This window comes from Sus scrofa, chromosome 2 (assembly GCF_054392235.1).
Source record: "Sus scrofa isolate SSC_HxYL_T2T_F1_AM1 chromosome 2, Sscrofa_HxYL_maternal_Yorkshire_Landrace_v2.0, whole genome shotgun sequence".
NCBI classification, from domain to species: Eukaryota; Metazoa; Chordata; class Mammalia; order Artiodactyla; family Suidae; genus Sus; species Sus scrofa.
The window spans coordinates 122,792,199-122,812,276 of NC_139384.1; the positions used below are offsets into that span (position 1 = coordinate 122,792,199).

Sequence of the window (20,078 nt, forward strand, 5' to 3'; positions counted from 1 at the left end):
CCAGACATGATTTTCCTTACCCTGTCCAATATCCAGCTGGTAGCTCCCCTTATGCAGATCTACCTGGAAGCCTGAGAACTCAGAAGCCAGTTTGTGTCATTCAGAGAGGTCAGCCTCTTGGGGCACAGAGAAGACAGAAAAGAGTGAAGGAGAGTAGAGATTGGCTCTTGGGTGACAGATATGAATTATCTAGTCTTTGGAGCTTCTCCCATATACTCCAAATCCATTTTTAATAATATCTTTATTAATGAGTATGTGCGCGTATACTCTGTATAAAAACAAATTTTGAGAAAAAGGCCCAGAATAAGCATGTATAACAATAAATGTGTATTAAGACCTTGGTATGTGCTCAGTACTGTTTGAAGCCCTTTAAATATATCTAGTCATTTATTCCTCAAAGTAATTCCATGGGGTAGGATCCTGTTATAATTCCCATTTTCCAGGTGAGGAAACTGAAGTACAGAGAGTTTTAGGAACTTGTTCTGTCAAACACCTTGTAAGTGGAAAAGCTGGGATTTGCCACATATTGGGACCAATCAGTAGAGACACATAGTTGTGTTACAGCATATGGCATGTGCATTTCATCAGAGAAACTGATGTACATTTTCTCTTCTTCCATTAGAAACTTGAATGTTAATTCTAAACACCCTCGCCTCATGTGTTGTTTCACTGATTTACATTACTTGCCTTGTCCTCTGAAGGAATGTAAATTTGGGGATAGAAGACCACCTGATCTAACAGAAAGGGTGGGCTGGATGAACCTCATATATATTGTTTCTCTCTTGACAGGTCTTCTTTTGCTGGATATAACTTGGCAGCAGTTATAGCTTCTCCTCCCTTGGCAAGAACCTCAAGTGCAAGTATCCTTTGTTGCCAGTTTTGAACAAGGTATGTCCCTTAAAAGATGGCTTCTCTCACTCTCTAGGTTCCTGAAATCAAGTCTCTTACTTTTTCAATAAATTCAAGGGCAACTCAAGACAACTTGACAATTGAGTCTTCTTAGGGATTTCTGCCATACCAAGAAGCTCCTTCTTCCAAAAGAGCCAACCGGAAAGCAGGCACATTTTATGTATAGAAGAAACAGAATCTATAGACTAGTCTCACAGTGGAGGGAAAAAAAAAAAAAAAAAAAAAAAAAGATTGAGGCTCCCTTCATATGTTTCTAAAAACAATAAAGAAGTTCTTTTTTTTTTTTTGTCTTTTTGCCTTTTCTAGGGCCGCAACTCCGGCACATGGAGGCTTCCAAGCCAGGCATCCAGTCAGAGCTGTAGCCGCTGACCTATGCCAGAGCCACAGCAACGCGGGATCTGAGCTGCGTCTGCAACCTACACCACATCTCACGGCAACGCCAGCTCCTCAACCCCCTGAGCGAGGCCAGGGATCAAATCCACAACCTCATGGTTCCTAATAGGATTTGTTAACCACTGAGCCATGACGGGAACTCCCAGAAATTGTTCCTTTTACCATGTGCAATTTATAGATCTGAATTTAGCCAAAAGGAGAAAAAATTAGAAAACATTCTAACCAAATTGCCTCTTCTGTCAATTCCTGAAGGATCTGCAAAGCAAAGTATTATTGTCAATTTTATATTAGGGGTATGGATACCTTTGTATTCCCAGGATATAATTAAGCTGAAGAAATAAAATACTCTCCTGTTGTTCAATCCAGTTTAGTCCCATTCCTTCCCTTAATTTTGTGCGGTATGTTTTGTTTAGCCTTTAATATGGAGTCTGGGGAGCTAAGCAGTGGGTGGTTCTTAGTTTTATTCTGAAAACAGTATTATTGGGCATTATTAAAAATGTTTTATTATTTTCACATGGAGTAGTAAAAAAAAATCCTTTAAAGTTAAATCAAACACAGGGCAGAACTGAACAGAAATAATTCAGGTTTTTGTGTGACATTCCCACTGAAAAATAACCTATATCTGGATTGTCACCTATCTCAGCCATGATGCAAAGCAACCACCATAAAACTAGGTGGGTTATATGGTAAAGAAATATAAATAATTGCTGAGGAAGGTAAGAATCATAGATCATTGTGATAAACACTGCAAAACTCTCTACCTAATACTCTTGCTTTTCCTGTTGTGACTATCGAAAACTTTTAGATATGTTCTTAAACTTATCAAAAAGGAAACTTACCAACATACAATCAAAATTTTAAATATTCATCTGTTCTAGTTTAAACTATGTATTCTCTCCCATTATAGGCTATCATTACAAATACTTACTGAAAGCAATTGGCAGCACAATCATAAGAAAACTATCTCCCATAGGGCTCCTACAAATGCACATAGGAAATCAATTTCTATATTCACAGGAGAGGAAAACACAGAATTCCTCACTGGGAAACTTTCCTGCTGTGGCTTTACCTCATACTTCCCAAGAGCTGTGTAAATATTAAAAGGATACATTTATTTTATAAACAAGCTAAATATCAACCCAATGAGACATACTTACCTCGAGATAATAAGGAAGTCAATTTGGATCCCTTTGAGGGGGAAATGAAAATAGAATTGAGTAATAAATAACAAACACACATTTGGGAGAAAAGTTTTTATGGAATTAAGGTTGGAAGTTGCATTGATAGTATTTGATTGGAGGAGAAGAACAGAAATAAATGTAACAAGACTTAAATAGTTTTCTTTTTTTAATACTAAGGAATATGCTTTTTAACCTATGATTCCCTTATTTGTGCATGTGTTTATATAACATTGTGCCTCGAGGGTAATTACAAAGGCACAGATATTGATTTGTTCCCTCTAAAAGGAAGGATGATATTCTTTGTTGCATTTAACCAAAAAGAAAAGGGAAATTATTGTAAATGTATTCTATTCTGCTCTAACATTTTTTAATTAAGCTACTTCTCCTTTTATGGTTACAGTACTTAGATTAATCAAGACTGAAACAGCTGCAGCAAAGAATCTATGGGTTCTTTATTCTAGCATAGAAAAATCAGCCTCCCAAAATAGGAGACTATGTAACATATTCTTTGACGAAAAAAGCCTTTGATAATTACTCGCAATAGTTAAACATTTATTTCAACCTTTTACTTTACTAATCTAGATGTCATATTTCTACCCTTAATAATAATTTTGGTTATTCATTGCAAGTGTATCTCTTCAGATTCAGATAATTCTTTGTCCCTATTTGACTTATTACTGTCTGCTTCTAATGCTAAAGATAGACCATGTTTAATGACAATATTATGTAAAATACCACCCGGCAGGAATTTTTTGCTTGCTTTATGAGGGCAGAGAAATAATGTTTTGCCAAATTTGCCTAGACATCAAAACCTAACTTTTAGGATAATATCCAGAGTTACCTCAGTAATCATCTTAGTTAAAAAAAAAAATTTTGATGCTTTTTTATTTTTTCAGTGGCGGAGATACTCAAAGTCAAACCAAAAAAAAAATGGCAGCTAACTTGAAAACAATCTGATGTCTGTAATTGTTTTAAGAAAAAATTTACAGTTATAAATAGCTTTTTATAGAATTACTCAAAAGCCAAATTCTCTCAATTTATAAAAAGCCATGCCTTTCTGAAGCAGATTGTCTTAAGATGAATGAATCATGACATGATCCTGGGTACTTAGCTATGACATCTGTTAGGTGGTAAATTGCATCGCATGCCACATGCATAATGAAGGAGAGAACAGTTTTTAGTTCCTAGAGTGTTCCTCATGTGAAGATGTACAAATAGAGGCAGCAAAACTCAAGCCAGCTGGAAGATCTGTGATGCTGGAAACTGCCTTTGACTTGCCGGTAGTGCTAGGTGTCTCTTAAAAAATGCATAAGCTGATGAGGTCTCCAGGGAAATGTATTTGTAAGCTGCGCAGTATTCCAGACGGTAGCAAACCCGTGCATTTTGTGAGACTTCTGCTGTTAAAGAATCAGTGTCAAAACTTAGACCAGCCATGTAAGAAATTTTACCTTGTTAATGTACTAGTCTTTTATTCTTCACAATAAGACATGCAGAAAACATTCAGAGGTCAGCATAAAAATAACAAATATGCTCTTGAATATAAGAATAAGTTAATTAACATAGCAAACTGCTTTGAAGATTAAAGACTATCTTTGTAGTTTCTAAATGATCAAATACTGTGTTTCCTAATTAGTTTAATTAGATAAAAATTGAGAGATCTGATGTTGGGTCAGGAAATAACCCACCACATTCCATTATTTAGCAAGCTAAATTTTTAAACTTACTGAAAGGGATGTATAACATTCCTTGCGTGTAATAGATATGTGTACAAATATGTGTATTTGTATATAAATGCACATGCACATTTACACTTAAGTTATTGAATGATCTCTGTTCTTAAGATTCAGGTTTGACACAGTCTATTAAAAAATGCTAAGACTTTGATCTTGGAGCTGGGTGAATGTACATCTACTTCTACTCTGAATGTACATCTACTTCTACTTTGGAATGTACATCTACTTCTACTTTGAGTTGCCCTCCAGGCAAAGTTTGCTGTCAGTCACACTGTCATTTACATCCCCAAGTTTTTACTTCTTCTAACTCAGTGGTCATAATATAGAACAAGTTTAAAGACTTCAGTGTATCCTGATAAATTGAAAATTTTAAAAGATGTGGATACCATTTAGTGGAAATTTTGAGTATCCGTTTTCAGCTACTCTACCGTGGGCAACTTAACTCAAGCACCTCACTTTTCTTTGTTCCTTTCTGGAAGTGCTTGAATGCACTAAAGTCTGCATGCCTTAGTGACAGATTCTCTGCAAATACAAAGCATTGAGCAAGATTTATACTCACAGAAACTTGAAAATGAATGCACCTACACAGGTTCATAAGGAGGGTGGAGGGAATCACTGCCTTTTGCTAAAGTTGTTACTTACCACAATATACATGCAATACAGAATTTATCTTTCTCAAATACGTTGGAGGGAAGTGCTTTAAAGACTGGACAACTCTGAAAACCCTTTAGGAGGCAAAATTAATGACACAGAGACTGCTTCTTTCAGGTATGTAATTTGTCATTCAAGTAAGGGGTGGATTCCTATCACATGGAATTTAAGAAAAAAACCTCAGAATCCAGAGGTTAAAATTTATTTCCCTAAAGCCAAAAAAGTAGAGTAAGAATGAATTTTTACTGTACAAAACAAAAATATTTTTCATTTTATGAAATTACACTTTCACCATAAAATTGTACATTCTAACCAAAAAGCATTTCAGATATGTAGAAGTATGTATTTAGAAAGTAACCACCTAAAGATCTAATAGGCAAATATAACGACTACAAATATTTTGATTATTTTCTTTCATTTTTTTAAATCTATCAATGAGTGTTTCTCCCTACAGATCTGATTGTAATGTTCTTGTGTCTTTTTACACTTATTATGTACTAATTATGTCCTTATTATTGTTCCTCTAAAGCATTCCTAAGTTCTGCATCATAATCAGAGTGTGATGACATAGGTATATTCATAGATACCTATTTCCTTATTGAATATTTAGGTAGAATAAAAAATTTTGCTTTCATAAATATTGCTGCTGTTAATAATTTTAATGATTAAATTTTATTTTATATATATATTATTTTCTCAGGAGAGAGAAAATAATTTATATGTGGAGCATAACATCTAGAAGTGTGCGCTTTAGTAATACATTGCTTTCTAAAATTGCTGCTAGCAGTTTATTACAATGTCCATTTCCCTCTTGCCAGCCACAGGATTTTCTCAGTATCTTTCTAAGTGTTTTATAATTGATACATTAAATATAGTATATTATTTTAATTTGTGTTTATTTGGTTTCTAGTGAAATTGAGAATCACTATTCCAGATATGTGTTTATGGCCTAATTTCTCTTTAACATAGTTTTTCATGTTTTGGCCTATTTTAAGTCTTAATGTTTAGTTTTTTAACGTCATTTTTATGTAATAATATGTTTTATATTTATTAAAACCAATATCAATCTTTACTTTTTACATTTTATCATGTGCTTTTCTAAAATATTGAATGTTTTAATTTGCTTATTATGCAAAAATATTCATTTTTACTAAAATGTATCTTTTTTTCTATCTTTACTAAAACTTGTCAATTTTTTCTACCTTTTGGAGGTTTTGAAAGTTCTTTCCTCTTAAGATTGTAGTTAAATATTCATTCCTAGTTGGTTGTCTATTGCTGCTACTGCTGTGGATGGTAGATGTTCATCCTTTTGGTGATATGACTTTTAATATTTAACATTCCTGGAGTTCCCGTCGTGGCGCAGTGGTTAACGAATCCGACTAGGAACCATGAGGTTGCGGGTTCGATCCCTGCCCTTGCTCAGTGGGTTAACGATCCGGCGTTGCCGTGAGCTGTGGTGTAGGTCGCAGATGCGGCTCAGATCCCACATTGCTGTGGCTCTGGTGTAGGCCAGTGGCTACAGCTCCGATTGGACCCCTAGCCTGGGAACCTCCATGTGCCGCGGGAGCAGCCCAAGAAATGGCAAAAAAAAAAAATTTAGCATTCCTATTTATTCGAAGTTGCTTTAGGTTATAAAATGTGAATATATAAATTTACCTTTGTCCAAAGAACTAAGCAGTTATCACTAGTACCTCATGCAATTAAATTCTAACTGCTTAGGTGGGAGTTTGGCTTATATATAGTATAATGAATTTTTTTAAGAATGAAGAGGGTATCACATATAAAATAATAATCTGCCTTGATTTGGGCATTTATGGAACCAAAATTCATAATCACACAGGTGTCCCAAGTCCCAGCGACTAAGGAAGAACTCCCTTTTCTCCTCACACCAATTAAAACTTTATTCTCTGTGACCTCTGTCAGTTACTATTTTGACTTTAAACACATGAATCACTTAACACAACAGTTGTTCAACTTTGAATAACCTTGTTAAAAAACCTCACAAACTTTTGATGAAAGAGCTACCTTGCTGTAAAGCATTTTGACAGTATTAATCAGACTTTAAAATGCATGTACTTTTAAGCATAAATTCATCTATTGGGATGTGTTCTACAGATCTGTATACTTCTAAATATGCACTGGTGTGCATATAAGGATGTGCCCTGGAACCCTGTTAGCAGGGGTGAGTAATCTAAATGGAAACAAGCTGAATATCAGTCAGTGGGTAGCCGTTTACTCAGACTCTTGAATTTTGCAACAGTACAATACTATGCAGCTACTAGAAGAGAGTGGGATGGAGCAGGGTATGATGACATGGAAAGGTCTCCAAGGATTATTACTAAATTAAAAATACAGTCTATGATGATTGAGTATCCTATATTCCACATCATGATATATATATATATATATATATATATATATATATATATATGATTATGTGTATATATGTATATAGGTATAGAAATGGAAATGAATGTAAAATGGATGTAGGTATAGACAAACATACAGTTATGGAGCTTTAGAGAAGAACATGGATATGACTGTAAGTATACATAGAGAGAGAGATGGAGATAGAGAGCAGGGATTCTCATTTTTCAGAATTTGGCATGCCCCAATACTCCAATACTTGACTTCTTAGCATCTCTTTTCTACTTATCAGTCTCACCCTAGTGATCTCTTCCAGACTCAACTTTGAATACAACCTATATACTGACAATGGCAAGATTTATATCTCAACCTGGTCCTTTACCCTGAACCCTCTTCAGTCATTTATTCAAGAAATACTGTGGCAAGGTTATGGAAATCCCACAGTAAATAAGGCAACTATCCAAGTCTTTATACGTCACGTATCCATTTACTAACTATCACAAAATTAAAATGTCCAACACTAAACTTCAGATTTTTCTTACCCCAACCTCATTTCTCCCACATTTCCTCATTTCATTAAGTAGAAATATCATTCTTCAGGTTGCTCAGATAAATACTTTCTTTTCATCCTTGAATCTTTTTATCTTGCCCCATGTCATACACTGTACAGAACCAATATTATAGACAGTATATTTGCCTTCACCATATATGTTGAGATTATTTGTATTATTTTCAATTTTAAAATATTAGTGATGTTAATTTAGCAGGATTAATAATTGCACATGGAAAGATCCCTGACCAATACATAGTTTTATGGGTACATAATTTTGATCCACATCAAATATTTTAGAACATAAACTATTTTTCATACAAACTCCAGTTTAACAGTTGTATATGTCATGCAAACTGGGGATGCTTTTTTGAAGAATGGCAGTAATATTTTGGTGGTATGTGAATATTTTGTTATTTATAGTAACAAATCCTATTTCCTTATTTTCATATGTAAAGAGAAAATATTAAAGGGATAAGAGTTTATCTCCTATTGAGTCTAATTCACATATGGCCTAATATTCATCAGTTTTCTACATCAGACCCTCTGTAAATAGTATTTACTTTTTTAGGATACAAGCAATGCATAAAACTAAAAAGGAAAAAAACAAAGAAAAATCTGATTAAAATGTCATCAGAACATTCAGGTTGTTGATCAGTTTACCTTAGTCCCAAAAGGATTGCATTGAAAATCCATTAGTGTTCTCTCCATCATTCTTCTCCCTCTCCCATCCCCTATCCCTCCCCACCTTCTGTCTCCCTCTCCCTCTCCCTTCTCTCGTACACACCTATGTATACGTATTTCTTTTATGTTCAAAAGAGCATAGGAACAACTTCTTTAAAAATTTCATCACTCTCACATGAAGACCTACTGAGCAGAAATATTAATTTAATTAATTTAAATTCCACCAATACCAATCAGAATCAATCTGAATATAAATCTGCTAATTGGGACCATTTATACCATAAAGAATATCATGGTTCCAAGCAAGCAATTACAGTGACAGCCAAAGACAGAAGTTACAAGTAAGGAGGCTAGGAGAAGCATTTCCAGAATTTGATGACATGCAGTTTTCATAACCAAGTGGCCAGCTGAGGAACACAGCAGCAGCACACCTAATAGCTATCTTCATGTAAATTATGAATCCAGCAAGCAAATAAAAAATAGTGACAAACACTTAAGCTTGAGTTATAGTCACTAATCAAAGGCTTGCCTTCACCTGTGCTCAGTGTGAACCGTGCTTTACTCTTTTACTGGCCTTTACTTTCAAACTAACGGAACACAATTAACAAAGAAGAAATGCAATTAACCAAAGAAAGCCATCAAGCAATCAGTTGTTCAGGAAAATGCCATGCCAATGTGTTTCATTCTTGGCTTCCTCTATAGCATACAATTTTATACCCGTTTTATTAAGCAGAATAGGATTTACAGCATTCCACTTTCCTTCTCTCCACATTCATGCCTCTCTACTGCCTCTCTGAATCCTCCTTGAATTTTGTTTGCTGCTTCCTGTCCCTCCAATGACCAATTAAGAATGGATAGAATTCAAGCATCCATCATTGGCCTTCTGTCTTCCTATTCTCTTATTTCCTGTGGTGAATATCAGAGCTCTCGTTTTCAGCTTCTGTCTCTAAAAATCGCATGCATATCTGTGTATCTAAATATGGTCTTCCATAAGAATTTCTCTCATAACTCTACCAAAATATGACCTGGGTGCCTCAAATTTAACGTATGGAGTATTTAACTCCCTTTTTTTAAAAAAAAGGAAAGAAAAAAGCCCTGTTCCTCTATGTCTTCCAATCTCACTTAAAGCCCCCACATTGTCCTGCAGGGCCACAGTCACAAATTTGCCTTCTACGTATCCTGCCCCTTATGCTAGATTAGTCACCAAATACTGTTGCCCTGACCCTGATATCCCCCTTAGTCATCAGCTCCCTGCCATAACCTGCATTACCTCTCAGCCAGAGTACAAAGATCATTATAATCATCCAAATTCTATCCATCACATGGGTATTTGAGGCTGAAGAAAAATCTAAGTGACTGGCCATGGGTTTTGCATGGTGGGTAGTCTTCTAGGAGAGGAAAATATCAAAGTCTCTGGTGGAAAAGAATGATTCAGAGGCCTTGAAATTGGAATACAGACATTCCAAAAACAAGAAGTATAAACTAAGGATTTAAATTTGGGTCACAAGTATATAGAATGAGCAAGGGAGCCCTAAGCAAATGCACTGAACATCCTAGGGGCAGCTGTGGGCTGCTTTTGTCTATCATTCAGTGATTTTTGTGTGCACAGCTAGCTGACCTCAGTCAGGAAGAATACCACTAAGTAATTTCGCTGTGCTCATTCTCTTTCCTCAAATCCCTCTTCTTAGTTCTACTGACACCATCCTCTCAAAGTCTAACCATGATCCTGCCATTCCTTTTATGGGTCCCCTTTGCATGTGAAATAAAATCTGAAGTGCTCCTCCTAGCATTGAAGTCCTTCTCAAATCAGGCCCTGTGAGTCTCTTTACTAATCTCCCATCACTGTGAATGCTATGTGATGATGAGATACCCTGGGAAATGTGAGGATAGGCAAAAGGATTTTTCATGTAAATGGTGGGGCAAGGTCTTTCAGGCTTTTTAAATACACCATCAAAAGCTGCTTCATAGGATGCAGTGTAAGGGTACTAAAATCTGTCATTTCAGTTACTAATTTTCAGCTAAAACATGATTGAGAAAGACCCTAGATAACCCCATCTCCCAGGCCTTCAAAAAACAGTTATGTCTCCTACTTACCAGTGTGACATTTGTACAAATGGAATGTGTTGGAATCAAAATCTGGTCTTTAGTCATCGTCTATTTGATGGAAAACATACCCTTCACCCAAGTATTCAAGCTTACTTCTTAATCTCCATCACTTTAAAAACACCAGATAACATCTTTTTCATCAGTAGCATTCATTTTATCTATGTTCTTGTCATAGTTCCCCTGAGATGTGTCAAATTTCTTTTATTAAGACCCTCCAGGACTTTCTGTAATATGTAATAAGGGTATATTTACATCACACTCCCACTGAACAAATCAGTACAACATAAGTAAATTATTCCAAAAACTTTCTCAGAGTCTGGCTCCTTGGCTAAAAACCATGTGTATCACAGTTTTTATAAAAACACATACCACTTCCTCAATAGAATAGGGTGGCTCCATCTGTGTGGTTCTATTCAACTATTGTAGAGCATGGGAACACATATTTATGAATCATTTGTCCAACAGACCTTATTGGATCCTTAACACCTGCTGTGTAAAACATATCTTCAGGCATATGATGGAAATATTTCAAAATTCATGAGAATCCCAAACAGAGTAGCTCTTTTTAAGTTTGACATAGCAAAAAAAAAAAAAAAAAAAAAAAAAAAAAAAGAAGGGAGTTAAAACATATTCCTGAGCTGGACTTGAAAAAAAGCAAATACCTCTTTCAAAAGATAATAGTGAAGAGACTCTAAGAAGACTCAAAGAGACGACTATTACTGATAGGTGGGCCTCAAAGGACCACAAGGGTCTGTCAGCTTCAGAGTAACCATCTCATTCAAGCTCTTTCTTTCTTCTGGCATCTGCCTTCTCATTAATTTTTAAACCTATGCTTGTACTTTCAAGGGAGGCTTGCCTCTTCTGTCTTTTGCTTTTGCTATCTCTTCAGTTTACTGTTTATTCTAAAAAGTAATGAAGACTGTACATAATATTGAAGGGTAGTACCGATACCAATAATGTTAAAATCATAATTTCACACTGTTTTTGTTATGAGTAGATTGCCGGTCCAAATAGCATCTATCCATACAATTACCCTGTGACCTGAGATGTTTTGGTTCATTCACATGTCCTGCTTTTCTCACTATAGCATTACCCACTCAACACTGAAATAGCTAATCATTTCACAGACAGCTATCTGACTGATTTGTGGATAGAGTACTAAACAACTGGGTGGCTTGCTATTTCCCCCTGCATTTTCCCGTGCATTGATCAAATAATCCTGAATCACTGTGCCGCAGCCTTCTTTCTCACCTATTGACTCCGTGCTCATTTTCTTCTCTACAGACTCTATTTCATTTCCTCTTTATCTGACTCAGCCTCGTTTTCACTTTATCATAGGTAGCAAGTCAATTTCCAGTCACAGGGTTATCAGTAAAGATTATCAGGGGGGACATCTGTCTCCTGCACCAAAAAAAAAAAAAAAAAAGAAGAAGAAGAAGAAAGCCCTGAATGCCTAGATGTATGGGGCATACCACACATGTGTGTGCGTGCACACACACACACATTCATGTACTACCACGCAAAAAAAAAATCTGCCAGCTGTCACTTTGGGCCCCAGATAGCTCATTCGCTTTGACTATCAGTGGCCTCCAGGTTAAAGGGTGTAAGAATAAAAACAGGGAAAAGTAATAAATGAGTTCTTCTGACAACAAAGATTTTTATCACAAACATTGATGTAGTCACTAAATACACAGAATAATAAAAGCTTGATTCTTCTTACTCTCTACAGAGAAGACACTTAAAAACATTCTGAACCACTGGAGTGGAATACTGTATTTTTTTAAGAAAAAAAAAAAAGAATTAACTCACTCTTGTTATTTGAGATTTAAAGTAGTTTGATAGTACAAAAATTCTATACAAGAGAATACCATGAATGTTTGAAATGGAGACAGAGTAACATGATATTCCAGTTTTAAATATGTAAATGTTTGTATATAGCCTTTGACTACCTCTATACAATGATAAATCTCTCTACAATGATAAAAGTTTAATGGTAATTGAAATGAGGGATAATATTGCTATTTCTTTGGAATTAGATTTTATATGTATATATATATATATGTATATATGTACACAAACATTTGGGATTAATGTTTTAATAATATTGTGAATTATCCAGAAGAGGCATTACAGAGTGAAATTCTCAAGTTTAAAAATGAAATGGTTCTTCTGAAAAGTAAAATGGAGATCCTCTTGTGCACTGATCTTCATCTAGGGTGATTTTGCACACATACACACACACACACACACTCACACACACACACACTCCCCAGAGATGTATAGCAATGTCTAGAGACGGTCTTGGTCATCACAACCTGGGGATGCTACTGGAATCTAAATGGGTAGAGGTAGGGTATTGCTACTTATCCTACCATTCCCAAGCCATTATCTTTCTCTGCAGCCACAAATTATCTGGCCCTGAATGTCAGCAGTGCCAAAAATAGGAGCTTCTCTACTGAGAAAGCACTCAAGGCTGAAGGAGCCACTTGTACTTCAGAATGAACAAAGGTGAAATTAGAAAATTAAAGCCCATAAAACTGTGTTTACATTAAGATGAGTTCTAAGCTGCCAGTTGTTACTTAGGAAAGAAAGATATCCTAAATTATCTTTCAGGAGTCATGAGAGTACAGTACAAACTTAACAGAGAGTGAGAGAGCATGGCACACTGAGAAGGCATGCTGCATGCTTCCCCATAGTTTGTACACTCCTGGATGGCAGTGGTGGTTTGGCAGAGTGGGATGGATTTGATTTTTAGTATCCAACACAGTCCTCAAGCCCCTTGGGAACCATCTGAAATGTTCAGTTTAATCTGTACAGCAAGAGTAGGAAGGGATATTTCTGAAGGTCATATCATGATTAAGGAAAAGAGGGGTAAGTGATTATTTATTCACCAAACATTACTATACAAAATTAAAAGAAACCCTTGGAGCTTGAAAGTGAATAAATTTCGGGGAAAAGGGCCTACACACAAAAAGAGCCCACATTCAGCAAATTTTTGAAATTTGTTGTTCTTGAGAGGAGGTTTACACTTTAAAAATCAGTAGCTTCCAAAGATTTTATACAAATTTATGGAGGAGAAATTCATAGCAGGATCCTGAAGGAAACCAAGCTGTTTGGGAGTTGTGTTGGGCAGAATTGTGCTGAACATGGCTGTTTGAGACCAAAACGATGCCAGGTAGTCCCCAGAAATGTTGAAAAGGATGAAAAATCAGGCTAAAGACTACTGCAATAGCCCTAAATCATGTTTAAAAACTGCTCAGATGAGGATACTAGCTAAGCACTAATCAGCTAAGCAGCCACTTTTACACCAGGAACACTGCTCTGGTGGCAACTGTATCAATCAGGATGCTCAAGGTTATGTCCTTGCTTAAAATAACAAAGACTGTCTCTCACTCACACTACTTGCCCATCACAGGTCATAGGCAGCTCTGCTCTGTATTATCTGTACTCTGGAACCCAGGCTGATAGAAACCAATATCTGGAATTTTACTGTTCACTGTGGAGGAAAGAAAGAGCTCCAGGGAGTTTCCTGCCAGCTCTTAAATACCTGAGCCAGAAGTGACACTATCATTTCTGCTCATAAGTCATTGATTAAGACCTAGTAACTCAATGACAAGAAAGCCAGCAAAGAGTGATCATACTATGTATCCCAAAGAGGGAGCACCTCTATACCACCCTGATACCATTCTGCTCCTGGAACTCCACTGAGCCTGCACCACTGCTGTCGCCACCAATGCGGGAAAACAGGGTCTTTCTCAGCCCCTTTTAAGTTGTGACAGAGCCTGAGTCCAAGCCTGACATAGGTGAGTCTGCTTGACAGAGCCCGGGTCTATAATATTTTCAGCTCCCATGAGCTTGAAGACTTGTCTTTTCAAAATTCCTGAAGTAGAGGAATTCCTAAATATAAAAATTCCATAGACAATTATATGCTGGATGCCTATAAAATGTAATAAATTACTACCTATGAATGTGACTTTTGAGACTTTGTGCCCTCCCCTCCTGTGTATGTCCCTTCAAGCAACCGCTTAAGCATTATCTTGATGGGTCAGTTCAGTAACCCCTAGCCTGATTTCCCGGATTCCCAATCAGAGGTGCCACACACAAGCAGTGATATGGAGAAATTAAATTGCATTAGGAGGAAGCATTGGTTTTAAGAACACCAAGAAGAATACTAGAAAAGAGTGCTGAAAGTGACTCTGTCAACTTAATACCAGATCTCCTAAGAGCAGAGCACACGAGAGAGAGCTCAGAGCAAAGATGAGAAAATTGTAAAAGACTAGTTTATATTTGTGGAAATGATCTCTGCAACAGCCAGAGGCAATCTGCAGTCGGCACCTCAGTGCTGGTCAGAAATATTGCAAGCTACCCAGAAGATGTGCTAAATTATACTCTTGACACACCCAGAAGCAGCCATTCCCATCATCAATCTAGATGATTTCATTCTCCTGATGACAGGTTCCCTTTATTCCTTTTTTTTTTTTTTTCTTGACTCTCTACTTTCTCACTGGAAAAAGAGAATGCAAAATGAAGAAATAAAAAGCTGAAATTTTAAAAGTCTATTAGAATAACTCAAAAGGTAAATTACATATGGTCAAATATTTCATCTTGCCTAACTGTGAATGGATTTTGTCTTTGAAGTTTTCGGCTAAAAGAGTTTATTCTAATTATAGAACTTCCCAACAGTAATGAGAAAGTTATATTTTATTATATGAAACTTTCATAAGTACACATATTCTTATAATATTCTTATACTTGACATATACCTTTTGTTATCCTTCTTATTCAAATATGGAATTAATAGTCTTTTGAAACCCAGGGTTTCTTTCCATTGATATTACCTTTGTCTTATTATATTACAATATGTACATTAGAAAAATCTTACACACCTAGAATTTTCTCACTCTACCAAGCTGATGGAAGTTTTGAGAGTAACCATTTATTTTAAAATAAAGTATTTGTACTTATAAAGAAGTTAATTTAAATTAGAAAAAAATAATTGTTTCCTATCATGAAGCAGGTATTTGTGTGTGTGTATATATACATATAGTATATCCATGTATATGTATAAATATTTTTATTTTTAACCCTGAATGGGTTTACACTGATTTGTCATTTCACATGCCACAGTTGCTATATGTATCACCCCTTTCAGGACGGAGGCACTGTTTCCTCAAATGCTAGGATGGTTGTCAGGTGGCTGAGCTCAACTGAGCACTCACTCTCAGGGAAAATGCCCTCAGCCAGAGAAAGCGGGCTTGCCAATATCATCCCTTTTACTCTGTCACACCCATCTATTAATGTCTGTTCGTGTTCACCGTGGGTCTATAAAGGCCAAGCCACATTGCTTCAGTTCAGGATATTTCTGAAGGGCCACCCCACCTCCAGAGTTGCCCTGTGGGGTCTCCTGAGACCTTTATTGTGACCACACATCTGCATCACGTTTTAACTCTATTTCCTCTGCTTTCCTTCTAAGATCGATTCTTGTGGGTGCCCCCTCTTCCTGCATAATTTCAAAATCCCTTCTCTGGAGAACCTGACCTAAGACAACATAAGGGCAAGTTGGTGTATCATTATAAGGTTCAACATAAGGTTTGTGTATCATTATAAACTTTTCATTGGGCAAGTTAATTAACTTTTCTGTGGTTCAGTTTTCTCATCTATAAAATTAAGAAAAATTAAAGACCCTGTCTCACAGAATTATTCTTACAATGAAAAATGGTAATACATTTAAAGATTTTAGAGCAGTGCCTGATGTGGAGTAATAATAATCAGTAAAATATTAACTATTGTTATCATTTTGATAGCTGTTTTAATATCTTTCAAATGAATGAGCCGTATTGTATATAGTCGATAAATTTAGAATTTAGTTAAAACTCTTTATTTTAATATTTATTCAGCTATAAATTTATACATAATAATTTTTTCATTTCCTAGAATACGTTTATGGAAGTAAAATTAATGAGTCAAAACGTAAACATATTTAACAATAAAGTCTATTTTACAACTAAAAAATCATTAAATGTTCATTATAGGATTTTCTTAAGTATAAAAAAGTTGAAATGACAGAAGACAATTTCAGTGAACTTGAAAATGATCCAGTCTGAAGATCGAGAGAAAACTACTGAAGAAAAATAAAGTTATAAGACCTCAAGCATTCTAGTATTTGTATAATGGATGTTCCAGAGAGAGAAGGAAAGAAAAAGGTAGAAAAAGTCAAACAAGGGTCTATTTGATGAAAAAAATAATGAAAATAGTCAAAAGGAAGTTCCCATGTGGTACAGTGGGTTAAGGATCTGGCATTGCTTTAGCTGTGGCTCAGGTTTCAACTGTGGCATGGGTTGAGTCCCTGGCCCAGGAAATTACACATGCTTCAGATACAGCAAAAAAAAAAAAAAAAAAAAAAAAAGTTGATAAGTAATAAGCTCCAAATACTCTTAAGCAGGATAAACATAGAGAGAGCCATATCTAAGTATGACATAGTTTAATTACTAAAAACCAAAAATTTTGTCACTTTTTGGAATAATTATGTTTTTTGTTTTTTGGGTTTTTTTTTTGTCTTTTTGCCATTTCTTGGGCTGCTCCCACGGCATATGGAGGTTCCCAGGCTAGGAGTCTAATCGGAGCTGTAGCCGCCAGCCTCAGAGCCATAGCCACACAGGATCCGAGCCGCGTCTGCAACCTACACCACAGCTCACAGAAACGCTGGATCCTTAACGCACTGAGCAAAGCCAGGGATCAAACCCGCAACCTCATGGTTCCTAGTCGGATTCGTTAACCACTGAGCCATGATGGGAACTCCTGGAATAATTATGTTAAATGTGAATGGAATAGATACTTCATTCAAAAGGCGGATAATTAAACCGAATAAAAATTAAGGTCTCAGTTTTATGCTATCTACAAGAGATACATCTTAGTTTCTAAGGCACATGTAGAGTAACAGTAAAAGGATAGGAAAACATACACCAAACAAACAGATGAATAAGAGACTAAATGGTAATAATACCATACAAAATAAATATTAAGTTTAAAAAATAGAAATAAAGGGAGATGTTTTATCATGATAAAGGAATATTAGAAAGAAATAACAGTTATAAATATATATTTACCTAACAACAGGGGTCCAAAAGTGCATGAAACAAAAACTGACATAATTGAAAGGAGAAATAGACAATTCAGCATTACATTTGGATATTTCAATACAGCTTTTTCAATAATTGATAGAACTACTAAACATAAAATCAGTAACTATGTGGAAGATTGTAACAAGTGGAACAACAATTTGAACAGCCTAACCAATACTATAGAACAATACCTCTGAGAACACCAGAACATACATTCTTTTCAGGCGCAAGTGAAATATTTTTTCAGGTTAGACCATATGCTAGCCCATAAAACAATTCTGAATATATTTAATTTAATTGTATAATACTTTGGTTCATTTATCTAATGTGATTATACTGTTTATCAATTTGATAAATTCCTTATGTAATAATTACATTATGCCTCTGTCTTCTCATATTTGTTACATGTATTTTTGCAATTTGGCTTTATTATTCATTTAGTGGAAATTTTTTATTTTTATTTTTATTTTTTGGTCTTTTTAGGGCCACACCCAAGGCATATGGAGATTCCTAGGCTAGGTGTTGAATTAGAGCCATAGCCACCAGCCTACGCCACAGCCACAGCAATGCCAGATCTGAGCCTTTCCATGACCTACACTGCAACTCATGGAAATGCCAGATCCTTAACCCATTGAGCAGGGCCAGGGATCGAACCCACGCCCTCACAGATTCTAGTCAGGTTCATTACCCAGTGGGATGGGAACTCTGAATTTTTTAAATGTTTATGTTACTCAGAACTACTGACATTTTCATTCACCATTTCTATCACTTACCTTCTTAGCAATTGTCTCCCACTTTAGGAAGATTACTTTCTTACAAAACATATTTTTATTATTTAAATCTTTAGTTTAGCCAGACTGTGTGAATGATTGAATTAAACATCTATGTTTTCCCACAGTTAACTGATTTTTCCATTTTCCCAAAAGTTTTCCAACTCATTTAATTTCAGTAATCCTTTGTTTATTCATTGATTGAGAGATCGTCTTTATTGGGTATTCTTTAAAAGTTCCAAATTGTAAGACTGGGTATTATAAAGTATGATTAATGATCAAATAATTCATAAGTGTAATGCTGTTCTACTCATGGTCTCCTTATAATACTTTTTTAAAATACTTAACAAAATGATTATAAATTTTTACTGGAAAAATAAATAATATTTAAAATTATTATTCAAAGGAGATACACTCTCACAAAATTAAATAATATATATCAGATATATAAAAGACCAAAAAAATAGTCTCATCAATTTACTATACATCTATCTCGACATAAACATGAGATAACAGAGGACCTATAAGGTATGCTCTTGTATAAACTAATCTGTTATAATTATAACCAAATCAATGAGCATAAAGGATCTATAAAACATAATTCATTATAAAATATATTACAGATGAACTTTAAGTGGAAGACAGTAGATTTTTGTTTCTGGAAATATGGCATAGTAATCACCAAGAGTAGCAGCCTGTCAAATATTTGTCTTTTTCTGTGTAATTTATTTCTCCAAGCATAATACCCTCCAGGTTCATCCATGTTGTTGCAAATGGCAAAATATTGTTCTTTCTTATGACTGAGTAATATTCCATTGTCTACATATATACCACATCTTTATCCATTCATCTTTTGGTAGATACTTAGTTGGCTTCCTTACCTTAGCTCTTGTCAGTAATTCTACTATAAACATTGGCGTGAATGTGCCTTTCTGAATTAGGGTTTTCATTTTCTTTAGATATATACGCCAGGGTGGAATTGCTGGATCATATGGTAGTTCTATTTTTAGTTTTTTAAGGAACCTCCCTACTGTTTTCTATAGTGGCTGCACCAATTTACATTCCCGCCAACAGTGTACAAGAATTTCCCTTTCATCCACATCATTGCCAACTTTTATTTTTGTGGTCTTTTTGATGATAACCATTCTGACAGGTGTGAGGTATTATCTCATTGTGGTTTTAATTTGCATTTCCCTGATGACTAGTGATATTGAACATCTTTTCATGTGCCTGTTGGCCATCTGTATTTCCTCTTTTGAAAATGTCTATTTAGCTCTTCTACCCCTTTATTATTTTTTTTGATACTGAGTTTATGAGCTGTTTGTATATTTTTGAATATTAACCCTTTGTTAGTCATGTTGTTTGCAAGTATTTTCTCCTGTTCGGTTAGTTTACTCTTCATTTTTGTCAATCATTTCCTTGTTGTACAAAAGCTTGTAAGTTTAATTATGTTCCATTTATTTTTGTTTTTGTTTTCTTCGTCTTGGATGGCAGATCCCAAAAATTTTACTATAGTTGATGTCACACAGTGTTCTGCCTATGTTTTCTTCCAGGATTTTTATGGCTTCTAGTCTTACATTTGGGTTCTTAATCTATTTTGAATTTTGGATATG

The 20,078-nt window shown here is 35.3% G+C and overlaps 1 long non-coding RNA gene across 5 annotated transcripts in view; it reads left to right on the plus strand.

The window, feature by feature from the left end:
• The window catches only part of LOC110259772 (uncharacterized), an 835,641-nt gene that overhangs the window by 548,622 nt on the left and 266,941 nt on the right, over positions 1 to 20,078 (plus strand). For all 5 annotated transcript variants that reach the window (XR_014838463.1, XR_014838462.1, XR_014838465.1 and 2 more), the window contains one exon: positions 790 to 888. This is a non-coding gene — a long non-coding RNA (uncharacterized LOC110259772). The remainder of the gene's footprint in view (positions 1 to 789; positions 889 to 20,078) is intronic.